At 45.1% G+C, this 20,996-nt stretch overlaps 1 long non-coding RNA gene across 1 annotated transcript; it reads right to left on the bottom strand.

The window, feature by feature from the left end:
- Positions 1 to 1,590: 1,590 nt before the first annotated feature.
- On the bottom strand, positions 1,591 to 2,449 carry LOC125548375. Its single transcript, XR_007301047.1, has 2 exons — positions 1,940 to 2,449; positions 1,591 to 1,899 (listed from the first exon to the last, which is right to left on the bottom strand). It is a non-coding gene; the product is annotated as an uncharacterized LOC125548375 (long non-coding RNA).
- Between the last annotated feature and the right edge of the window lie 18,547 nt (positions 2,450 to 20,996).

Raw genomic sequence — 20,996 nt, 5'->3', positions numbered from 1 at the left:
ATTGGTTTTGAACGCGTTTTTTTAAAGTTTGTCGAAATGGGGCAAATAATATATCGTTGGATAGCTATCGAAAATGCGAAGCTTAGTCATGTTGAACGTTTTCTCTACTTCGAAACCGTTTAAAACTAATTTTGAATAAGGTGAAACCCATGTGTTGTTTTTTCGTGTCTGAAAAATAGAGTACTCGTACTGATCTATGTCTATGTTTGTACTCAGGTATTTTTCACAGAGTAGTTTTGAATGGTTCCAAAAAAATAATACTTTAAACGGATGTCTTTATAATTTTGTACTTTCTCCCATCTTTTAATAGTAATTTTGAAATATGGTGAGACTCATTGTGCTGTTTTTCTGTCCGAAAAAAAGAGTACTCGTACTCATCTAGGTGTGTGTTTGTACTGAGGTATTTTTCAGAGTAATTTTGAATGGTTCCGAGAAAAGAGTACTTGCACTGATGTTCGTATGGTTTTGTACTGAGCATGTTTTCACATACTAGACTTCACTCTGTTTTTTGGGTGTCATAGTCCCCGAACTTGCATGGTTTATATCATCGAACTGAACGATATTTTTTCAAAAGGAAATAATTTCGTGTGTATGTTTTTTAACTCAATTTTCTTGAAAGATGTTTTGGACTTCTCTTGTTTTGTGACTTGAACTTTTACCATTTGATTTTTCATTGGGTTTCATTTTGTTTGAGTTTTTTTCTCAAACTTATCTGGGACGTTGTGTTGAACTTACAACTTTTTTAATTGTGAACTTGCTGTGTTTTTGCAATGCCAATATTTAGGAGAGCAGGGCGAGGACAAAGGAAATAATTTCGTGTGTTTGGTTTTTTAACTCAATTTTCTTGCAAGATGTTTTGGACTTCTCTTGTTTTGCAACTTGAACTTTTACCATTTGAGTTTTCATTAGGTTTCATTTTGTTTAAGCTTTTTTCTCAAACTTATCTGGGACGTCATGTTGAACTTACAATTTTTTTAATTGTGAACTTGCTGTGTTTTTGCAATGCCAATATTGAGGAGAGCAGTGCGAGAACAACAATAGAAGGAAGCTCGTGTGGTGATCGTGGAAGCACTACAGGGCTGAGCCACAACGGTGGTTGATGGCAAGGCGGCACGACACGACATGCGGTGGAGAGGCATGGCGACGGGTGGGCGGCGCACTGACATGACACTTGAGATGCGCCTGCTGGACTGACCTCCTTGTCCCATCTGGACGGATCAGTTGCAGAACTTGGACGTTTTCTTGGACGTTAACTCTTGAACGTCAACGTCACAGAATACCAAAACCTAACCATCTTTTTTTTCAAACTGATCATTGTTTTTAATTCGTACTGGTCAATATTTTTGATTCAAACTATTTTTTATTCTTGTATGCACATCAAGCTATCATGTACTATACCTTCTTTGAAGAAGTAGCAATCATCTCATCATATACATAAATTTTTTCACACATATAATACATGTACATGAATAACATATACACAACACCGACAATTTTCATACATGAATGACATATACACCACACCGACTGGACATTTTCTTGCTATTAGAAGCCTCTTCAGATTTAATGGTTTCTACTGGGCATAACAAATTAACCAAAAACCGAATTATGAAGGTCAAAGTTCTTGAATTACAGGCCAAAAAACAAGCAAACAAAGGATAAATAGAGGATTGACAGGGTCTAAGAGAGATCAATTGCAATACACTTTCTTTCCATTTTTCACTAAGTAATAGCATGACTGGATAAGAAGTTCAAAACTGGAGCAGTTTTTCCTTTCAGTATCGTTGGGCACGAGCTCCTTGAGGAAGCTTGCGTGGTCAGTAGCACGTTGCTCGTGCAATTGTGTCAACATGGAGGAGCCGCCTCCAGGTCAGCCCGCAACAGGGTAGCTTCTCTGCACTACAACAAATCAAAAGTAGTAAATGTACATATTTTGGACATACAAGCATAATGGAAATTTGCAGAAATAACATGGTGTATCCTGATACAAAGTACTGATGCTTTGGGAATTTTCGAATAGAGAAAAGAATTGCAGGCGGCTCAAAGTGTCAAGAGCAGAAGAGCATGGGCTCACCGGGGAAGGAGGTAGACAGACGAAGTGGTTGGCCCAGCGCCCGGCCTGGTCTGCAAGGAGAAGGGAATGCAAGGAGCCAAGGGAGGGAGAGCCCTTTTGTGGTGCTTGTCCTGCTTCCTGGATGAATCAAAATGAAATAAACTTGAGAGACTGCAGAGATCTGCAGGGATCTTTTCACCTTTTGGATCCTACATGATGCAACACAGAGACAAGATGCCATGACACACACACACACACATTCACAGAATGAGGAGTGGCGGGTTTTATTTTGAACTTGCCTAGAAGTAATACTCTGGTCCCAGTAAAAGTATCATGTGTATAGTCTATAATCTGTAAACAAAAAAGATGCAGAATTTACAGACAAAAAGGGTAAAATAAAAGTTGAAACAACAGAGAAACTATGAAGCAAATGGCATCAGTGAACTGAAGCACCATACTGTACTGATTTTTTTTGTCAATGAACTTTTGCAATATAGGTACTAGAACTCACTAATGCTATTTACTCTTCGTATAGTGTTGTTTTTTTTATATAGGAAACATGTTCTTCTGTGTTGGAAATATGCCCTAGAGGCAATAATAAAATGATTATTATTATATTTCCTTGTTCATGATAATTGTCTATTATTCATGCTATAATTGTGTTATCCGGAAATCATAATACATGTGTGAATACATAGACCATAACATGTCCCTAGTGAGCCTCTAGTTAACTAGCTCGTTGATCAATAGATAGTAATGGTTTCCTGACTATGGACATTGGATGTCATTGATAACGGGATCACATCATTAGGAGAATGATGTGATGGACAAGACCCAATCCTAAGCATAGCACAAGATCGTGTAGTTCGTTTGCTAGAGCTTTTCCAATGTCAAGTATCATTTCCTTAGACCATGAAATCGTGTAACTCCCGGATGCCGTAGGAGTGCTTTGGGTGTACCAAACGTCACAACATAACTGGGTGACTATAAAGGTATACTACAGGTATCCCCGAAAGTATCTGTTGGGTTGACACGGATCGAGACTGGGATTTGTCACTCCGTATGACGGAGAGGTATCTCTGGGCCCACTCGGTAATGCATCATCATAATGAGCTCAATGTGACCAAGTGTTTGGTCACGGGATCATGCATTACGGTACGAGTAAAGTGACATGCCGGTAACAAGATTGAACGAGGTATTGGGATACCGATGATCGAATCTCGGGCAAGTAACGTACCGATTGACAAAGGGAATTGTATACGGGATTGATTGAATCCTCGACATCATGGTTCATCCGATGAGATCATCGTGGAACATGTGGGAGCCAACATGGGTATCCAGATCCCGCTGTTGGTTATTGACCGGAGAGTCGTCTCGGTCATGTCTGCGTGTCTCCCAAACCCGTAGGGTCTACACACTTAAGGTTCGGTGACGCCAGGGTTGTAGAGATATTAGTATGCGGTAACCCGAAAGTTGTTTGGAGTCCCGGATGAGATCCCGGACGTCACGAGGAGTTCCGGAATGGTCCAGAGGTAAAGATTTATATATAGGAAGTCCAGTTTCGGCCATCGGGAAAGTTTCGGGGGTAATCGGTATTGTACCGGGACCACCGGAAGGGTCCCGGGGGTCCACCGGGTGGGGCCACCTATTCCGGAGGGCCCCATGGGCTGAAGTAGGAGGGGAACCAGCCCCTGGTGGGCTGGTGCACCCCCCATGGGCCTCCCCTGCGCCTAGGGTTGGAAACCCTAGGGGTGGTGGGTGCCCCACCTGACTTGGGGGGCAAGTCCCCCCCCCTTGGCCGCCGCCCCCCTTGGAGATTGGATCTCCTAGGGCCGGCGCCCCCCTAGGGGCCCTATATATAGTGGGGGGGAGGGAGGGCAGCCGCACCCAAGTCCCTGGCACCTCCCTCTCCCTCCGTGACACCTCTCCCTCTCGTTGGTGCTTGGCGAAGCCCTGCCGAGATCCCGCTGCTTCCACCACCACGCCGTCGTGATGCTGGATCTCCATCAACCTCTCCTCTCCCCTTGCTGGATCATGAAGGAGGAGACGTTTCTCCCAACCGCACGTGTGTTGAACGCGGAGGTGCCGTCCGTTCGGCGCTTGGTCATCGGTGATTTGGATCACGACGAGTACGACTCCATCAAGCCCGTTCTCTTGAACGCTTCCGCTTAGCGATCTTCAAGGGTATGAAGATGCACTCCCTCTCTCTCATTGCTAGATGACTCCATAGGTTGATCTTGGTGATGCGTAGAAAATTTTAAAATTCTGCTATGTTCCCCAACAGTGGCATCATAAGCTAGGTCTATGCGTAGTTTCTATGCACGAGTAGAACACAAAGACGTTGTGGGCGATGATTTGTTCAATTTGCTTACCGTTACTAGTCTTATCTTGATCCGGCGGCATTGTGGGATGAAGCGGCCCGGACCGACCTTACATGTACGCTTACGTGAGACTGGTTCCACTGACCGACATGCACTTGATGCATAAGGTGGCTGGCGGGTGTCTCTCTCCCACTTTAGTTGGATCGGATTCGATGAAAAGGGTCCTTATGAAGGGTAAATAGCAATTGGCATATCACCTTGTGGTTTTGCGTAGTTAAGAAACGTTCTTGCTAGAAACCCATAGCAGCCACGTAAAACATGCAACAACAATTAGAGGACGTCTAACTTGTTTTTGCAGGGTATGCTATGTGATGTGATATGGCCAAAAGGATGTGATGAATGATATATGTGATGTATGAGATTGATCATGTTCTTGTAATAGGAATCACGACTTGCATGTCGATGAGTATGACAACCGGCAGGAGCCATAGGAGTTGTCTTAATTTATTTATGACCTGCGTGTCACTGAAAACGCCATGTAATTACTTTACTTTATTGCTAACCTTTAGCCATAGTAGTAGAAGTAATAGTTGGCGAGGCAACTTCATGAAGACACGATGATGGAGATCATGGTGTCGTGCCGGTGACGATGGTGTTCATGCCGCGCCTCGAAGATGGAGATCAAAGGCGCAAGATGATATTGGCCATATCATGTCACTTTATGATTTGCATGTGATGTTTGTCATGGTTACATCTTATTTTCTTAGAACGACGGTAGCATAAATAAGATGATCCCTCATTAAAATATCAAGAATTGTGTTCCCCCTAACTGTGCACCGTTGCTAAGGTCCGTTGTTCCGAAGCACCACGTGATGATCCGGTGTGATAGGTTCTAACGTTCACATACAACGGGTGTAAGCCAGATTTACACACGCAATACACCTAGGTTAACTTGACGAGCCTAGCATGTACAGACATGGCCTCGAAACACGGAAGACCGAAAGGTCAAACATGAGTCGTATAGTGGATACGATCAACATGAAGATGTTCACCGATGATGACTAGTCCGTCTCACGTGATGATCAGACACGACCTAGTTGACTCGGATCATGTATCACTTAGATGACTAGAGGGATGTCTGTCTGAGTGGGAGTTCATTAAATAATTTGGTTAGATGAGCTTAATTATCATGAACTTAGTCTAAAAAACCTTTGCAAAATGTCTTGTAGATCAAATGGCCAACGCTCATGTCAACCTCAACTTGAACGCGTTCCTAGAGAAAACCAAGCTGAAAGATAATGGCAGCAACTATACGGACTGGGTCCGGAACCTGAGGATCATCCTCATAGCTGCCAGGAAAGCATATGTCCTAGAAGCACCGCTAGGTGAAGCACCCATCCCAGAGAACCAAGACGTTATGAACGCTTGGCAGTCGCGTGTTGATGATTACTCCCTCGTTTAGTCCGGCATGCTTTACAGCTTAGAACCGGGGCTCCAAAAGCGTTTTGAGCAACACGGAGCATATGAGATGTTCGAAGAGCTAAAAATGGTTTTCCAAGCTCATGCCCGGGTCGAGAGATATGAAGTACCCGGCAAGTTCTACAGTTGTAAGATGGAGGAAAATAGTTCTGTCAGTGAGCACATACTCAAAATGTATGGGTTGCACAACCGCTTGTCCCAGCTGAACATTAACCTCCCGGACGAGGCGGTCAGAATCCTCCAGTCGCTCCCACCTAGCTACAAGAGCTTTGTGATGAACTACAATATGCAGGGGATGGTGAAAACTATTCCTGAAGTATTTTCAATGCTGAAATCAGCGGATGTGGAAATCGAAAAGGAACATCAAGTGTTGATGGTCAATAAAACCACTAGTTTCAAGAAAGGCAAGGGTAAGAAGAACTTCAAGAAGGACAGCAAGGGAGTTGCCGCGCCCGGTAAATCAGTTGCCGGGAAGAAACCAAAGAATGGATCCAAACCTGAGACTGAGTGCTTCTATTGCAAGGGAAAGGGACACTGGAAGCGGAACTGCCCCAAATACTTAGCGGACAAGAAGGCCGGCAACACTAAAGTTATATGTGATATACATGTAATTGATGTGTACCTTACCAGTACTCGTAGTAGCTACTGGGTATTTGATACGGTGCGGTTGCTCATATTTGTAACTCAAAACAGGAGCTGCGGAATAAGCGGAGACTGGCGAAGGACGAGGTGACGATGCGCGTCGGGAATGGTTCCAAGGTCGATGTGATCGCCGTCGGCACGCTACCTCTACATTTACCTACGGGATTAGTTTTAAACCTCAATAATTGTTATTTAGTGCCAGCTTTGAGCATGAACATTGTATCTGGATCTCGTTTAATACGAGATGGCTACTCATTTAAATCCGAGAATAATGGTTGTTCTATTTATATGAGAGATCTGTTTTATGGTCATGCCCCACTGGTCAATGGTTTATTCTTAATGAATCTCGAACGTGATGTTACACATATTCATAGTGTGAATACCAAAAGATGTAAGATTGATAATGATAGTCCCACATATCTGTGGCACTGCCGCCTTGGTCACATCGGTGTCAAACGCATGGAGAAGCTCCATACAGATGGACTTTTGGAGTCTCTTGATTTCGAATCATTTGACACGTGTGAACCATGCCTCATGGGTAAAATGACAAAGACTCCGTTCTCCGGAACAATGGAGCGAGCAACCAACTTATTGGAGATTATACATACTGATGTGTGCGGTCCAATGAGCGTTGAGGCTCGCGGTGGCTATTGTTATGTTCTCACTCTCACTGATGACTTAAGTAGATATGGGTATGTCTATTTGATGAAACACAAGTCTGAGACCTTTGAAAAGTTCAAGTAATTTCAGAATGAGGTAGAGAATCAACGTGACCGAAAGATAAAATTCTTACGATCAGATCGTGGAGGAGAATATTTAAGTCACGAATTTGGTACGCACTTAAGGAAATGTGGAATCATTTCACAACTCACGCCGCCTGGAACACCTCAGCGTAATGGTGTGTCCGAACATCGTAATCGCACTCTGTTGGATATGGTGCGATCTATGATGTCACTCACTGATTTACCGCTATCATTTTGGGGATACGCTCTAGAGACAACTACATTCACTTTAAATAGGGCACCGTCTAAATCCGTTGAGATGACACCATATGAATTATGGTTTGGGAAGAAACCTAAGCTGTCGTTTCTAAAAGTTTGGGGATGTGATGCTTATGTCAAGAAACTTCAACCTGAAAAGCTCGAACCCAAGTCGGAAAAATGTGTCTTCATAGGATACCCCAAGGAAACCATTGGGTATACCTTCTACCTCAGATCCGAAGGCAAGATCTTTGTTGCCAAGAACGGGTCCTTTCTGGAGAAAGAGTTTCTCTCGAGAGAAGTAAGTGGGAGGAAAGTAGAACTCGATGAAGTACTGCCTCTTGAACCAGAAAGTAGCGCAGCTCAGGAAGATGTTCCTGTGGTGCCTGCACCGACTAGAGAGGAAGTTAATGATAATGATCAAGGTACTTCAGATCAAGTTGCTACTAAACTTCGAAGGTCCACAAGGACACGTTCCACACCAGAATGGTATGGCAACCCTGTCCTGGAAATCATGTTGTTAGACAATGGTGAATCTTTGAACTATGAAGAAGCAATGGCGGGCCCAGATTCCAACAAATGGCTTGAAGCCATGCAATCTGAGATAGGATCCATGTATGAAAACAAAGTATGGACTTTGACAGACTTGCCCGATGATTGGCGAGCGATAGAGAATAAATGGATTTTTAAGAAGAAGACGGACGCAGATGGTAATGTTACCATCTATAAGGCTCGACTTGTCGCTAAGGGTTATCGACAAGTTCAAGGGGTTGACTACGATGAGACCTTCTCACCCGTAGCGAAGCTGAAGTCCGTCCGAATCATGTTAGCAATTGCCGCATACTATGATTATGAGATATGGCAAATGGACGTCAAAACGGCATTCCTTAACGGCTTTCTTAAGGAAGAATTGTATATGATGCAGCCGGAAGGTTTTGTCGATCCTAAGAATGCTAACAAGGTATGCAAGCTCCAGCGCTCCATCTATGGGTTGGTGCAAGCATGTCGGAGTTGGAACATTCGCTTTAATGAAATGATCAAAGCGTTTGGGTTTATGCAGACTTATGGAGAAGCCCGCGTTTACAAGAAAGTGAGTGGGAGCTCTGTAGCATTTCTCATATTATATGTGGATGACATACTTTTGATGGGAAATGATATAGAACTTTTGGACAGTATTAAGGCCTACTTGAATAAGTGTTTTTCAATGAAGGACCTTGGAGAAGCTGCTTACATATTAGGCATCAAGATCTATAGAGATAGATCGAGACGCCTCATAGGTCTTTCACAAAGCACATACCTTGATAAGATATTGAAGAAGTTCAATATGGATCAGTCCAAGAAGGGGTTCTTGCCTGTGTTGCAAGGTGTGAAATTGAGCTCAGCTCAATGTCCGACCACGGCAGAAGATAGAGAAAAGATGAGTGTCGTCCCCTATGCCTCAGCCATAGGGTCTATCATGTATGCAATGCTGTGTACCAGACCTGATGTAAACCTTGCCATAAGTTTGGTAGGAAGGTACCAAAGTAATCCCGGCATGGAACACTGGACAGCGGTCAAGAACATCCTGAAGTACCTGAAAAGGACTAAGGATATGTTTCTCGTATATGGAGGTGACGAGGAGCTCGTCGTAAAGGGTTACGTCGACGTTAGCTTCGACACAGATTTGGAGGACTCTAAGTCACAAACCGGATACGTGTATATTTTGAATGGTGGGGCAGTAAGCTGGTGCAGTTGCAAGCAAAGCGTCGTGGTGGGATCTACATGTGAAGCGGAGTACATGGCAGCCTCGGAGGCAGCGCATGAAGCAATCTAGATGAAGGAGTTCATCACCGACCTAGGAGTCATACCCAATGCGTCGGGGCCGATTACCTAGGAGTCACCGACCTTTTTTGACGGTTTTCATACACCACCGTTTGCGATTATTGCATCGCACACAGTTTCTCGAAGGGTCTCTAATCACAGTGTCGCGTTAGCAGCATCCTGCAGTAGTGGAATCTTTATGATCACCCAGTTATGTTGTGATGTTTGATAGCACACAAGGCATTCCTTTGGTATTCAGGAGTTGCATAATCTCATAGTCGAAGGAATATGTAAGTAATAGCAATAAAACTGAACAATCATTATGCTAAGCTAACGGATGGGTCTTGTCAATCGCATCATTCTCATAATGATGTGATCTCGTTATCAAATGACAACACATGTCTATGGTTAGGAAACCTACCATCTTTGATCAATGAGCTAGTCTAGTAGAGGCTTACTAGGGACACAATATTTGTTTATGTATTCACACATGTATTTAAGTTTCCAATCAATACAATTCTAGCATGAATAATAAACCTTTATCGTGAATAAGGAAATATAATAATAACCATTTTATTATTGCCTCTAGGGCATATTTCCATCAGTCTCCCACTTGCACTAGAGTAAATAATCTAGTTCACATCGCCATGTGATTAATACCCATAGTTCACATCACCATGTGACTAACACCCAAAGAGTTTACTAGAGTCAATAATCTAGTTCACATCGCCATGTGATTAACACTCGAAGAGTATTGATGTGTGATCATGTTTTACTTGTGAGAGAGGTTTAGTCAACGGGTCTGCCACATTCACATCTGTATGTATTTTGCAAATTTCTATGTCCACAATGCTCTGCATGGAGCTACTCTAGCTAATTGCTCCCACATTCAATACATATCCAGATTGAGACTCAGAGTCATCTGGTTTGGTGTTAAAGCTTGCATCGATGTAACCCTTTATGATGAACTCTTTATCACCTCCATAATCGATAAACATTTCCTTAGTCCTTTTCAGGTACCTAAGGATCATTTTGACCGATGTCCAGTGGTCCACTCCTGGATCAGTACCCCCTTGCCAAACTCATGGCAAGGCACAAAATAGGTCTGGTACACAACATGGCATACTTTATAGAACCTATCACTAGTACATCAAGGTGCTATACAAACAGTTTTTAACCCCTTTCCGCGATGACATTTGGAACCGTCGCCAGGTGAGTGTGGGCGATAGGGTGGTCCTTCCCACACGACCCAGAATCCGTCGGGGATAGGGAGCCTTGATGCATACAGTTGTCCCTATATAACCATTTCCGATATCTCGAATATCCCAAATGCTTCATCCTTGCTACTCGTTTGTGCTCGCACTGCCATCGCAATCGGAGTTTTGTGGTTTTACCTAAAACTAGGCAGATGTTGGGGAACATAGTAATTTCAAAAAAAATCCTACGCACACACAAGATCATGGTGATGCATAGCAACGAGACAGGATAATATCGTCCACGTACCCTCGTAGACCGTAAGCGGAAGCGTTAAGAAAACGCGGTTGATGTAGTCGTACGTCTTCATGATACGACCGATCCAAGTACCGAATGTACGGCACCTCCGAGTTCAGCACACATTCAGCTCGATGACGTCCCACTAACTCCGATACAGCAGAGCTTCACAGGATGATTATCTCTCACTAGCCATTAGGAACACACGTATTGTCTCCTTCCATCCATACTGTAACGCCCCAAGACCGGAGCTTCAGATGCCTTACAGGGTTTCCGAGTTTCGTCATGTGATTTGTTTTGTCTGTTGCATTCATCTTTGCATTTGTGCATTGCATCGGCACTCGTTGCCGTAATTGTTTTTAAAACTTGCATCCGCTCGTAGCTGTCGCGTTCCCCCTTGCTTTTGTTGACCGTTCGAAGACCAACCCTGTTCTTCGTTTTCACTCTTGCTTAAACCGGAGTCTCTTTGCACAGTGCGTCAACCCCTGCATTGTCTCTTTCTCAACTTCATCTTCTTCTCCACCCACAACCGTGTTTGGTCATCTTCTTCTCCTTCTTCATTAATCCATTTTAATTGTGGTATTCTATTCCCTGCACCAATTTAATGTTCTTTCTTTTCCTATAATTTTTGGACCATGCCGCTTACCTCTCGGCCTAATCTCATCTTTTCTGAGTTGTTTTGGTTAGGTTTAAAAAATGGCCCAAGTTTGAATTTAATTCAAACTTGTTTTATTTTTTATACCTCTAAAAATTGTCCAAACCAATTTTATCAATTAGGGCATAGTTCCAGGAGATTGAGGATATTTTTATATTTGAAAAGCTCCTCTTCTAGCCCCCTGGCCTTTTTATTTTATTGTAACTGTTTATTTCAAATAAACAGAAAGTAAATGAAAAGGGAAAGGCTTTCCGGGCTGGCCTCCTAGCGCAGCAGCTGCCGCGGCCCAGCAGCGCGTCCCCAGCCCGCTCACCATCCCCGCAAGCCATTGGTCCGGGCCGGCCCACCTAACCCCAGAGGCCCAGCCAGCATCCAGCAAGGACTCAACCCTAGCCCAACCCCTGCTCGATACCTCCTCCTCCTAGTTCCCACACGTGCCGCCATCCCTCTCCCCTCGACCCGATCCCCTCGTTCTCTTCCTCTCACTCGCTCGCCCCCCGCCATCATCATCCGCCTACCTTCTCCCTCCTTGCGGCACCTTGCCCTCCTTCTCCAACCGGCCACCTCGAGCACCCATGCAGCAGGCCCCAGTGCCGCGCCTCCCCACCATCCTCCGCAACCCGGACGACCGGCCAGGCGCCACTCCACCTCCGGCGCGCCCCAGCTCCCTTCTCCTCGCTGCTAGCTCCGCCCGCGCTGGAGCACGCGAGCAGCAGCAGCCTGAGACGCTCCCTGCCTTCACCGCGCCATGGCCCTCCCAAGGCCATCATTGCGCAACACCTCGTCGGCCTCCTATTCCGCCGTTTTGCCTCCCCACGCCGGCAGCGAGCCCCGCTGCTGCTGCTCTTCGCCAAGCCCCAATGATGAGCAGCTTGTTCCATCCCCGTTCGCCTGCCTCGCGTTTCACGTGCCTACCATGGCCCTCCTCGCGCCCCTGCTCCCTCTCCGACGACCTTCCGTGGCTGCAATCACCTTTGCGGTCAATACCATCGAACCACGACTTCGCCTCTTGCTCCGAAAGTACCACACCGAACGCCAAAGTACCAGGACATCGAGGACCCGCCAAGTTCATCTACGTGCGTGTACGACTACATATTCGTGATGCGTCTAGTAACTCTACGGGAGACCCGAACGTCTACGAATTGTGCACGACGCCCGGAGCCCTTGGATCCATCAAGTTCGACTACCTTCGTGTGTACGACTACCGTCGCCTCGAAGACATTGGAGTCATCAAGTACCTCTCCGAACGAACATGAACGACTACCGTCGCAAGAACGGGACCGGAAAGTCCGAAGACCCCAAGTATCAGGACACCGATGACATGAACATCTATGGAATGTGGACGACTACGCGATGTGAAGCCAAGTTCGATGACAACCGTGTACCACTACCGCTCCTCGAACATGAACGACTACTTCCTCTACGCCGACTCGATACACTTCGAAAACGCACGCTTCAAAGGTATAACGTCGAGACGACCGTCATGGACGAATGCTTGCGATGTTTGAGATGCTCGTGTTTGCGCCGTGTCCAAATTGTCACTCGTTTCCTTGTCGCCAACTCGTGGGACACCCGGAATCCGGGAGCGCCCCACCATCTTTTGCATGCATCCGCACACTTCTCCTTTGCGTCGATATCTCAATCAAGTACCAGAACTGGAATGTTGCCATGGCATCATTACCGTTTCGACGTCGTGGCACCCCTTTCTTTCTACCACGATGACAAATGCTTCATATTGCTCTTGTCAACTTTTAATAAAATCGCATAAACTTGATCATGTCATCCGCATCATGTTAACAACATTAAGATGATTTAAATTGTTGTTTGCGTTAATTTACTAATGCATATGGGGATTTACCGAATTTTTTGTTTGCTATATCCGGCCCCATTTAACTTGTTTATATAGATAATCCCTTTATATTTCCCCTCTTGTCATGTTAACCAACAGTTCGCTTTGAATAAAACTCCTCCAGCAAGGCCCAACCTTGGTTTTACCATTCGCCACCTAGCCTCTTTTTCCCTTGGGTTCGGCCAGCCCAAGGGTCATCTTTATTTTAAACTCCCGGGCCAGTGCTTGTCTAAGTGTTGGTCCAACCCAGAGCACCGTGCGGGGCCGTCCCTTGGCAACTTGGGTTACGTTGGCTCCCGTACGCTTAGCTTATCCGGTGTGCCCTGAGAACGAGATATGTGCAGCTCCTATCGGGATTGTCGGCATAGCGGGTGGTCTTGCTGGACTTGTTTTACCATTGTCGAGGATGTCTTGTAACCGGGATTCCGAGTCTGATCGGGTCTTCCCGCTAGAAGGAATATCCTTGGTTGACCGTGAGAGCTTGTGATGGGCTAAGTTGGGACACCCCTGCAGGGATTTGAACTTTCGAAAGCCGTGCCCGCGGTTATGGGCAGATGGGAATTTGTTAACGTTCGGTTGTAGAAAACCTGAACTTTACCTTAATTAAAATGCACCAACCGCGTGTGTAACCGTGATGGTCTCTTCTCGGCGGAGTTCAGGAAGTGAACACGGTGTTGGAGTTATGCTTGACGTAGGTTGTTCTAGGATCACTTCTTGATCATAGTTTCTCGACCGTGCTTTGCCTTCTCTTCTCGCTCTCATTTGCGTATGTTTTAGCCACCATATATGCTAGTCGCTTGTTGCAGCTCCACCTCATACCTTTTACCCTCCCCATAAGCTTAAATAGTCTTGATCGCGAGGGTGTGAGATTGTTGAGTCCCCGTGACTCACAGATACTTCCAAAACCAGCTTGCAGGTGCCGTCGAACCGTGCAGATGAAGCAACCAAGCTCAAGGAGGAGCTCGATGAAGATCTTGCCCTTTGTGTTGTTTCGTTCTAGTTGATCAGTAGTGGAGCCCAGTTGGGGTCGATCGAGGATCTGTGTAGCATTTGGGGTAGTCTTCTTTTATTTTGGCTCCGTAGTCGGGCCTTGATTGTAACTGGTTGATGTAATGCCTTATTCATGTAATTGTGCGAAGTGGCGATTGTAAGCTAACTATGTACCTTTTCCCTTATGTATTACATGGGTTGTGTGAAGATTACCTCACTTGCGACATTACTTTCAATGCGGTTATGCCTCTAAGTCGTGCTTCGACACGTGGGAGATATAGTCGCATCGAGGGCATTACAAGTTGGTAATCAGAGCCTTCCCCGACCTTAGGAGCCCCCACTGCTTGATCGAATTAGTGGACGAGTTGAGTCTAGAAAAATGTTTTGAGTCATTTAGGAATCATATATCGGAGAGTTTAGGAATTCTTTTTACTCCTCAGTCCCTTCGTCGCTCTGGTGAGGCATCCTGACGTAGAGTTTTGACTCTTCTCTTCTCAAATTTTTACTAATTTTTTTTTAGGATCACGCGGGTATCTTGGAATCGTTCCGATGGTTTTGTGATGAGAACATTGTTCTTGGTGCCTCCTGTCATTTAGGGGTTGTGGCAGTGTCCCGGGGAGTTGAGCTCCGAGGTGTTGTCGTCACAATTTTATCGTTGCAGTTCTGGAATACCTGAGTTTAGTTTCGCCAACATCAAAAATCTCTTTTATGCTGTCATTGGTGAGATAACCTCGACGCCACCCAGTACTGGGGCGGGAGTTCGGGAGTATTGCCATAACTCGTATAACTGATGCTTTTCGAAGGTTGAGGTAGACGATTTCCGAAGTTTTTCTCGGTCATGTGTTGAAGGATGGATACAGCTGGATGTAGGATTTGCTAGATTTGGGTGAGATATTATGCTTCCCCTGTATCCCCAACACCTGATTGTATAACCGGAAAGTTTCGGGAGTTTATAAGTGGGAATTCAAGTAGCTCCTAGGATATCTTTCCGACAGATGTATGATATGAAATTGGGGTTCGACGTCTAGTGGTCCGCCTATCCACGGTTGGTTTTACAGTGGTCTCATTGTGTCTTAAAGAGTCCTTGGCTATGCTGACTCGTGGACGCTTCGTATGTCATGTGCACTGCCTTGTACATGATGGTGCTGTACGATCGAGCCCGTGTAGGCCCCACCACGAAAACTTCGGACGAAATCTCTATCATATGTTTGTTCCGTCTTATCCTGCAAGCCAATCTTTTGTTTTGCCTTGAGTTGTGGTATTCGAGTTGCTTCGAAGTCAAGTGTTGATTACATACCTTTCCTAAACGATGTTCTCATATTTCTATGTGAACACTAATCCTTCTCGATCATCGAGTCTGTCATGTCAATCCTTTTTAACCGGTGTGTCTCTCTTCAAGTGGATCCGTTCATTTTCAACTTTCACAAGATCCAATCTCAGTTTTCTCAACGGTGTTTGTTTCATCCGCCCCAAGTTGTCTTTGTTTTTTTCCCCACCCACCCCCCTTTTTTCTTCGGGGACTAAGATTTCTTATTCAAGTATCCTTTTATTGATGTGAAGTCTCTCCATTCTTTCCCTCCAATGTTCTTATCCGGTGATTCTCATGAAGATTCTAACGGAACCTCAAGTTCATCATTATTCATTCTCTTTCTTCTCCGGTGGAACTAATTCAGACTTTGTTGATCATATCCTTTCCTTGTTTCAAATGCCTTCTCATATCGGTGCACCTCATAATATTTCATTTCTCGATATTAAATTCTTCCGGAGTGTTCAAGATATCTCGAAGATTCGTGTTTCCACTCTACATTCGTTCAAGCTCTTTCGAGGATGTATTCTCATTCAAGTCATTTAATTCAACCGGTGCAACCTCTATTTTAAATCGTTCAACGGTGTTTCTTTTGAGTGGGCCCTAACCCACAGGTCTTTTCCTGGGATCTTACCTGACTCTTCTTATTTTCCCAGAGCTATCCAAATTTCTTTTCGAAGTGTGACGTAAGAATGAATTTTCATCAGTCAGAAGGTTTCTCCAAGATCTTTCACATTCTTTTCATCGTTGGCTCAACCTTCCATTTTTCATCCCGGAGTATCTCAACAATTTAGTGGTGTTTCTCATCATGTGAAGACCGAAGAAGATTTTTCTCCCAATCTTGTTCTTGTCTCTTCAAGACTCGTCATTCTAGCTTGTTGCCATCCTCTCATAGTTGTTTTTGGATGGTGAGAATTTTTTCACCTATCCGGAGTAATTTAGGAGTATTTTACAGTTTGATTCTCCGAAGCCCATCATTTCAGAATACCTATTCATTCTCAGCTTTCAGCTCTATTTCTCTCAATCTTACCGGTGCATCATTCAATATTCTCTAATCAGCTCGTAATCTCTTTGTTCTCATGGATCTAAATTCTCTCAAGCATGTTCGTTTATTTGCTAATCCTTCCCGGTGTTTCTTCTTGTTTTATTCATTCTTTTTCAATTCTTACGGTGTTTTGTTCAAGAGTTCTTCTCCTTCGTTATCATACAGTTTTATTCGTTATCTCAATCCTTCCGGTGGATCGTTGAAGACCTCTTCAAGTTTGCGCAATATCTATCTTAATCCTTTCTAAGAGAGTAAGTAGTATGCCAAATCCATTGTTTGTCATCAATTTAATTGGTGAAGGATACGCATAAGATAATTCTTACCCTTGTTTCACTCAAGTGATTAATTCCTTATTCCGGAGGTTCATCAAATTCTCGATTCAAGTTGTCCATCTTTCTTTTCCGGAGCTCAAAGTTATTTCAATTATCATTCCAAAGATCCATCAAATCATTGCAAGGATTCACCTTGTGTTTTCAACTTCTCCTTCATTCCGTTTTGATCATCTTTTTGTTACCGGAGTTCTGCACGAAGGTTCTACATGCTGGTTCATCAATGACTTAATCCGTTCTTGAAACGTTCATCAAGATTATTTTCAGAGGAGATCAAGTTATCTTCATCTTGCTATCCGGAGTGCAATTCTTTCAACTGTATCATTGGAGGTGGTATTATGTCATTCTTGATAATTTGAGTTCATGTTTCATGATTCACATGTTGTTAAGAATGAGGTATTTTAAATCCATCAATCTCGTCATTGGAATTATCTGGGGTTATATTTCACCTAAAGCTTTCCCTAAGGATTAACACTATTGATGGTGATAATATATGACCCAAGTTCTTCATTTATCCTCCTGGTGAAATAAGTTTCTCGTCTACTCGTTCATATCAATCCAATTCTTTTCCCGTGAGTGGCAGGTGGTCACCTCATAATTTGAGATGTATTCCATAAGACCATATCAAGCTTATTCTTTTCATTGTTGGTTTCCAACAACTCCGTTCAAGCATTTGTTGTAACCATGCTCTCTCAAGATCTTGTTTCCCTTCGTTCCGGAGGCATTGTGATGTTCCTCTCTGCAACCCATCTTCTTGTTTTGTCAGGATCGTGTTCTTTTCGTCCTTATCCTTTTAACCGGAGTGTCGTGCCTGCTTTTTGAGTTCTTCCCATCCTGTCAAGTTTTGCCTCCCTTCTCAAACGGAGTGCCGCCTGAAATCATTCTTACCCATTGTGTCATTCTTTCAATAGTTCTGGAGGCAGTGTATTGTTGTTTTCCTCAAGTATCCCCTCATCTTGTCAAATTCATGTTCAATTCCTTCCATTTACAGCCGGAATGCTGTCCAAATTATATCATTCTTATTCCTTCTCTATCTTGTTTTAACCGGAGTGGTTTCAATATATATCTTGCCCTTCAACCTCAGGGTTTTTCGCAATGTTCCTTGTCCCTCTTTTCTAACGGAGTGTTTTCAACTTTGTTCACCTTCCTTGTATTCTTTTCTCGAATTTTTTCAACCTCGCAAGGTTCTTTGGTTTCACTCGTTTTTCAAAGAAGCAACTTAGTCTTACCTCTTCTCTTTCTCTTCCGTTTTCCCTCCGGTGCCATCCTGGATCTCGGGTCGAGATCCTCTCGTAGTGGTGGAGTGTTGTAAGGCCCCAAGACCGGAGCTTCAGATGCCTTACAGGGTTTCCGAGTTTCGTCATGTGATTTGTTTTGTCTGTTGCATTCATCTTTGCATTTGTGCATTGCATCATGTCATCATTTGCATTGCGTCGGCACTCGTTGTCGTAATTGTTTTTAAAACTTGCATCCGATTGTAGCTGGCACATTCCCCCTTGCTTTTGTTGACCGTTCGAAGACCAACCCTGTTCTTCGTTTTCCCTCTTGCCTAAACCGGAGTCTCTTTGCACAGTGCATCAACCCCTGCATTGTCTCTTTCTCAACTTCATCTTCTTCTCCACCCACAACCATGCTTGGTCATCTTCTTCTCCTTCCTCATTAATCCATTTTAATTGTGGTATTCTATTCCCTGCACCAATTTAATGTTCTTTCTTTTCCTATAATTTTTGGACCATGCCACTTACCTCTCAGCCTAATCTCATCTTTTCTGAGTTGTTTTGGTTAGGTTTAAAAAATGGCCCATGTTTGAATTTAATTCAAACTTGTTTTATTTTTTATACCTCTAAAAATTGTCCAAACCAATTTTATCAATTAGGGCATAGTTCCAGGAGATTGAGGATATTTTTATATCTGAAAAGCTCCTCTTCTAGCCCCCTGGCCTTTTTCTTTTATTGTAACTCTTTATTTCAAATAAACAGAAAGTAAATGAAAAGGGAAAGGCTTTCCGGGCTGGCCTCCTAGCGCAGCAGCTGCCGCGGCCCAGCAGCGCGTCGCCAGCCCGCTCACCATCCCCGCAAGCCACTGGTCCGGGCCGGCCCACCTAACCCCAGAGGCCCAGCCAGCATCCAGCAAGGACTCAACCCTAGCCCAACCCCTGCTCGATACCTCCTCCTCCTAGTTCCCACGCGCGCCGCCATCCCTCTCCCCTCGACCCGATCCCCTCGTTCTCTTCCTCTCACTCGCTTGCCCCCTGCCATCATCGTCCGCCTGCCTTCTCCCTCCTTGCGGCACCTTGCCCTCCTTCTCCAACCGGCCACCTCGAGCACCCATCCAGCAGGCCCCAGTGCCGCACCTCCCCACCATCCTCCGCGACCCGGACGACCGGCCAGGCGCCACTCCACCTCCGGCGCGCCCCAACTCCCTTCTCCTCGCTGCTAGCTCCGCCCGCGCTGGAGCATGCGAGCAGCAGCAACCTGAGACGCTCCCTGCCTTCACCGCGCCATGGCCCTCCCGAGGCCATCATCGCGCAACACCTCGTCGGCCTCCTGTTCCACCGTTTTGCCTCCCCACGCCGGCAGCGAGCCCCGCTGCTGCTGCTCTTCGCCAAGCCCCAATGACGAGCAGCTTGTTCCATCCCCGTTCGCCTACCTCACGTTTCACGTGCCTACCATGGCCCTCCTCGCGCCCCTGCTCCCTCTCCGACGACCTTCCGTGGCTGCAACCACCTTTGCGGTCAATACCATCGAACCACGACTTCGCCTCTTGCTCGGAAAGTACCGCACCGAACGCCAAGTACCAGGACATCGAGGACCCGCCAAGTTCATCTACGTGCGTGTACGACTACATATCCGTGATGCGTCTAGTACCTCTACGGGAGACCCGAACGTCTACGAACTGTGCACGACGCCTAGAGCCCTTGGATCCATCAAGTTCGACTACCTTCGTGTGTACGACTACCGTCGCCTCGAAGACGTTGGAGTCATCAAGTACCTCTCCGAACGAACGTGAACGACTACCGTCGCAAGAACGGGACCGGAAAGTCCAAAGACCCCAAGTACCAGGACACCGATGACATGAACATCTACGGAATGTGTACGACTGCGCGATGTGAAGACAAGTTCGATGACGACCGTGTACCACTACCGCTCCTCGAACATGAATGACTACTTCCTCTACGTCGACTCAATACACTTCGAAAACGCACGCTTCAAAGGTATAACGTCGAGACGACCGTCGTGGACGAATGCTTGCGATGTTTGAGATGCTCGTGTTTGCGCCGTGTCCAAATTGTCACTCGTTTCCTTGTCACCAACTCGTGGGACACCTAGAATCCGGGAGCGCCCCACCATCTTTTGCACGCATCCGCACACTTCTCCTTTGCATTGATATCTCAATCAAGTACCGGAACCGGAATGTTGCCGTGGCATCATTACCGTTTCGACGTCGTGGCACCCCTTTCTTTCTACCACGATGACAAATGCTTCATATTGCTCTTGTCAACTTTTAATAAAATCGCATAAACTTGATCATGTCATCCGCATCATGTTAACAACATTAAGATGATTTAAATTGTTGTTTGCGTTAATTTACTAATGCATATGGGGATTTACCGGATTTGTTGTTTGCTATATCCGGCCCCATTTAACTTGTTTAGATAGATAATCCCTTTATGTTTCCCCTCTTGTCATGTTAACCAACATTTAATATTGTTGAGCACCTAAACGTGAGAGAACTAAATAATTGATGTGGTGTTCCATCAATATGCAACTCGTTGCATATTGAGCTCCACTTAACTTGTAGTTTTGTTTGTGCCCTTTGCCATGCCATGCTTCATTAAACTGGACATGCATCATACTTGGTTGTGCATCGTGCCATGCTTATGTGGTGGTTGTTTACTATGTTGTTTGCTTCTTTCCGGTGTTGCTTCTTCGAGTTGGTTCCGATAACGTCGTGTTGTGAGGATCCATTCGACTACGCCCGTTTGTCTTCTTCATGGACTCGTTCTTCTTCCTTGCGGGATTTCAGGCAAGATGACCATACCCTCGAAATCACTTC

Source organism: Triticum urartu, chromosome 3 (genome assembly GCF_003073215.2).
Source record: "Triticum urartu cultivar G1812 chromosome 3, Tu2.1, whole genome shotgun sequence".
Lineage (NCBI taxonomy): Eukaryota > Viridiplantae > Streptophyta > Magnoliopsida > Poales > Poaceae > Triticum > Triticum urartu.
Note: the sequence above shows the minus strand (reverse complement) of the source record. Positions and strands in the feature narration are given on the sequence as shown.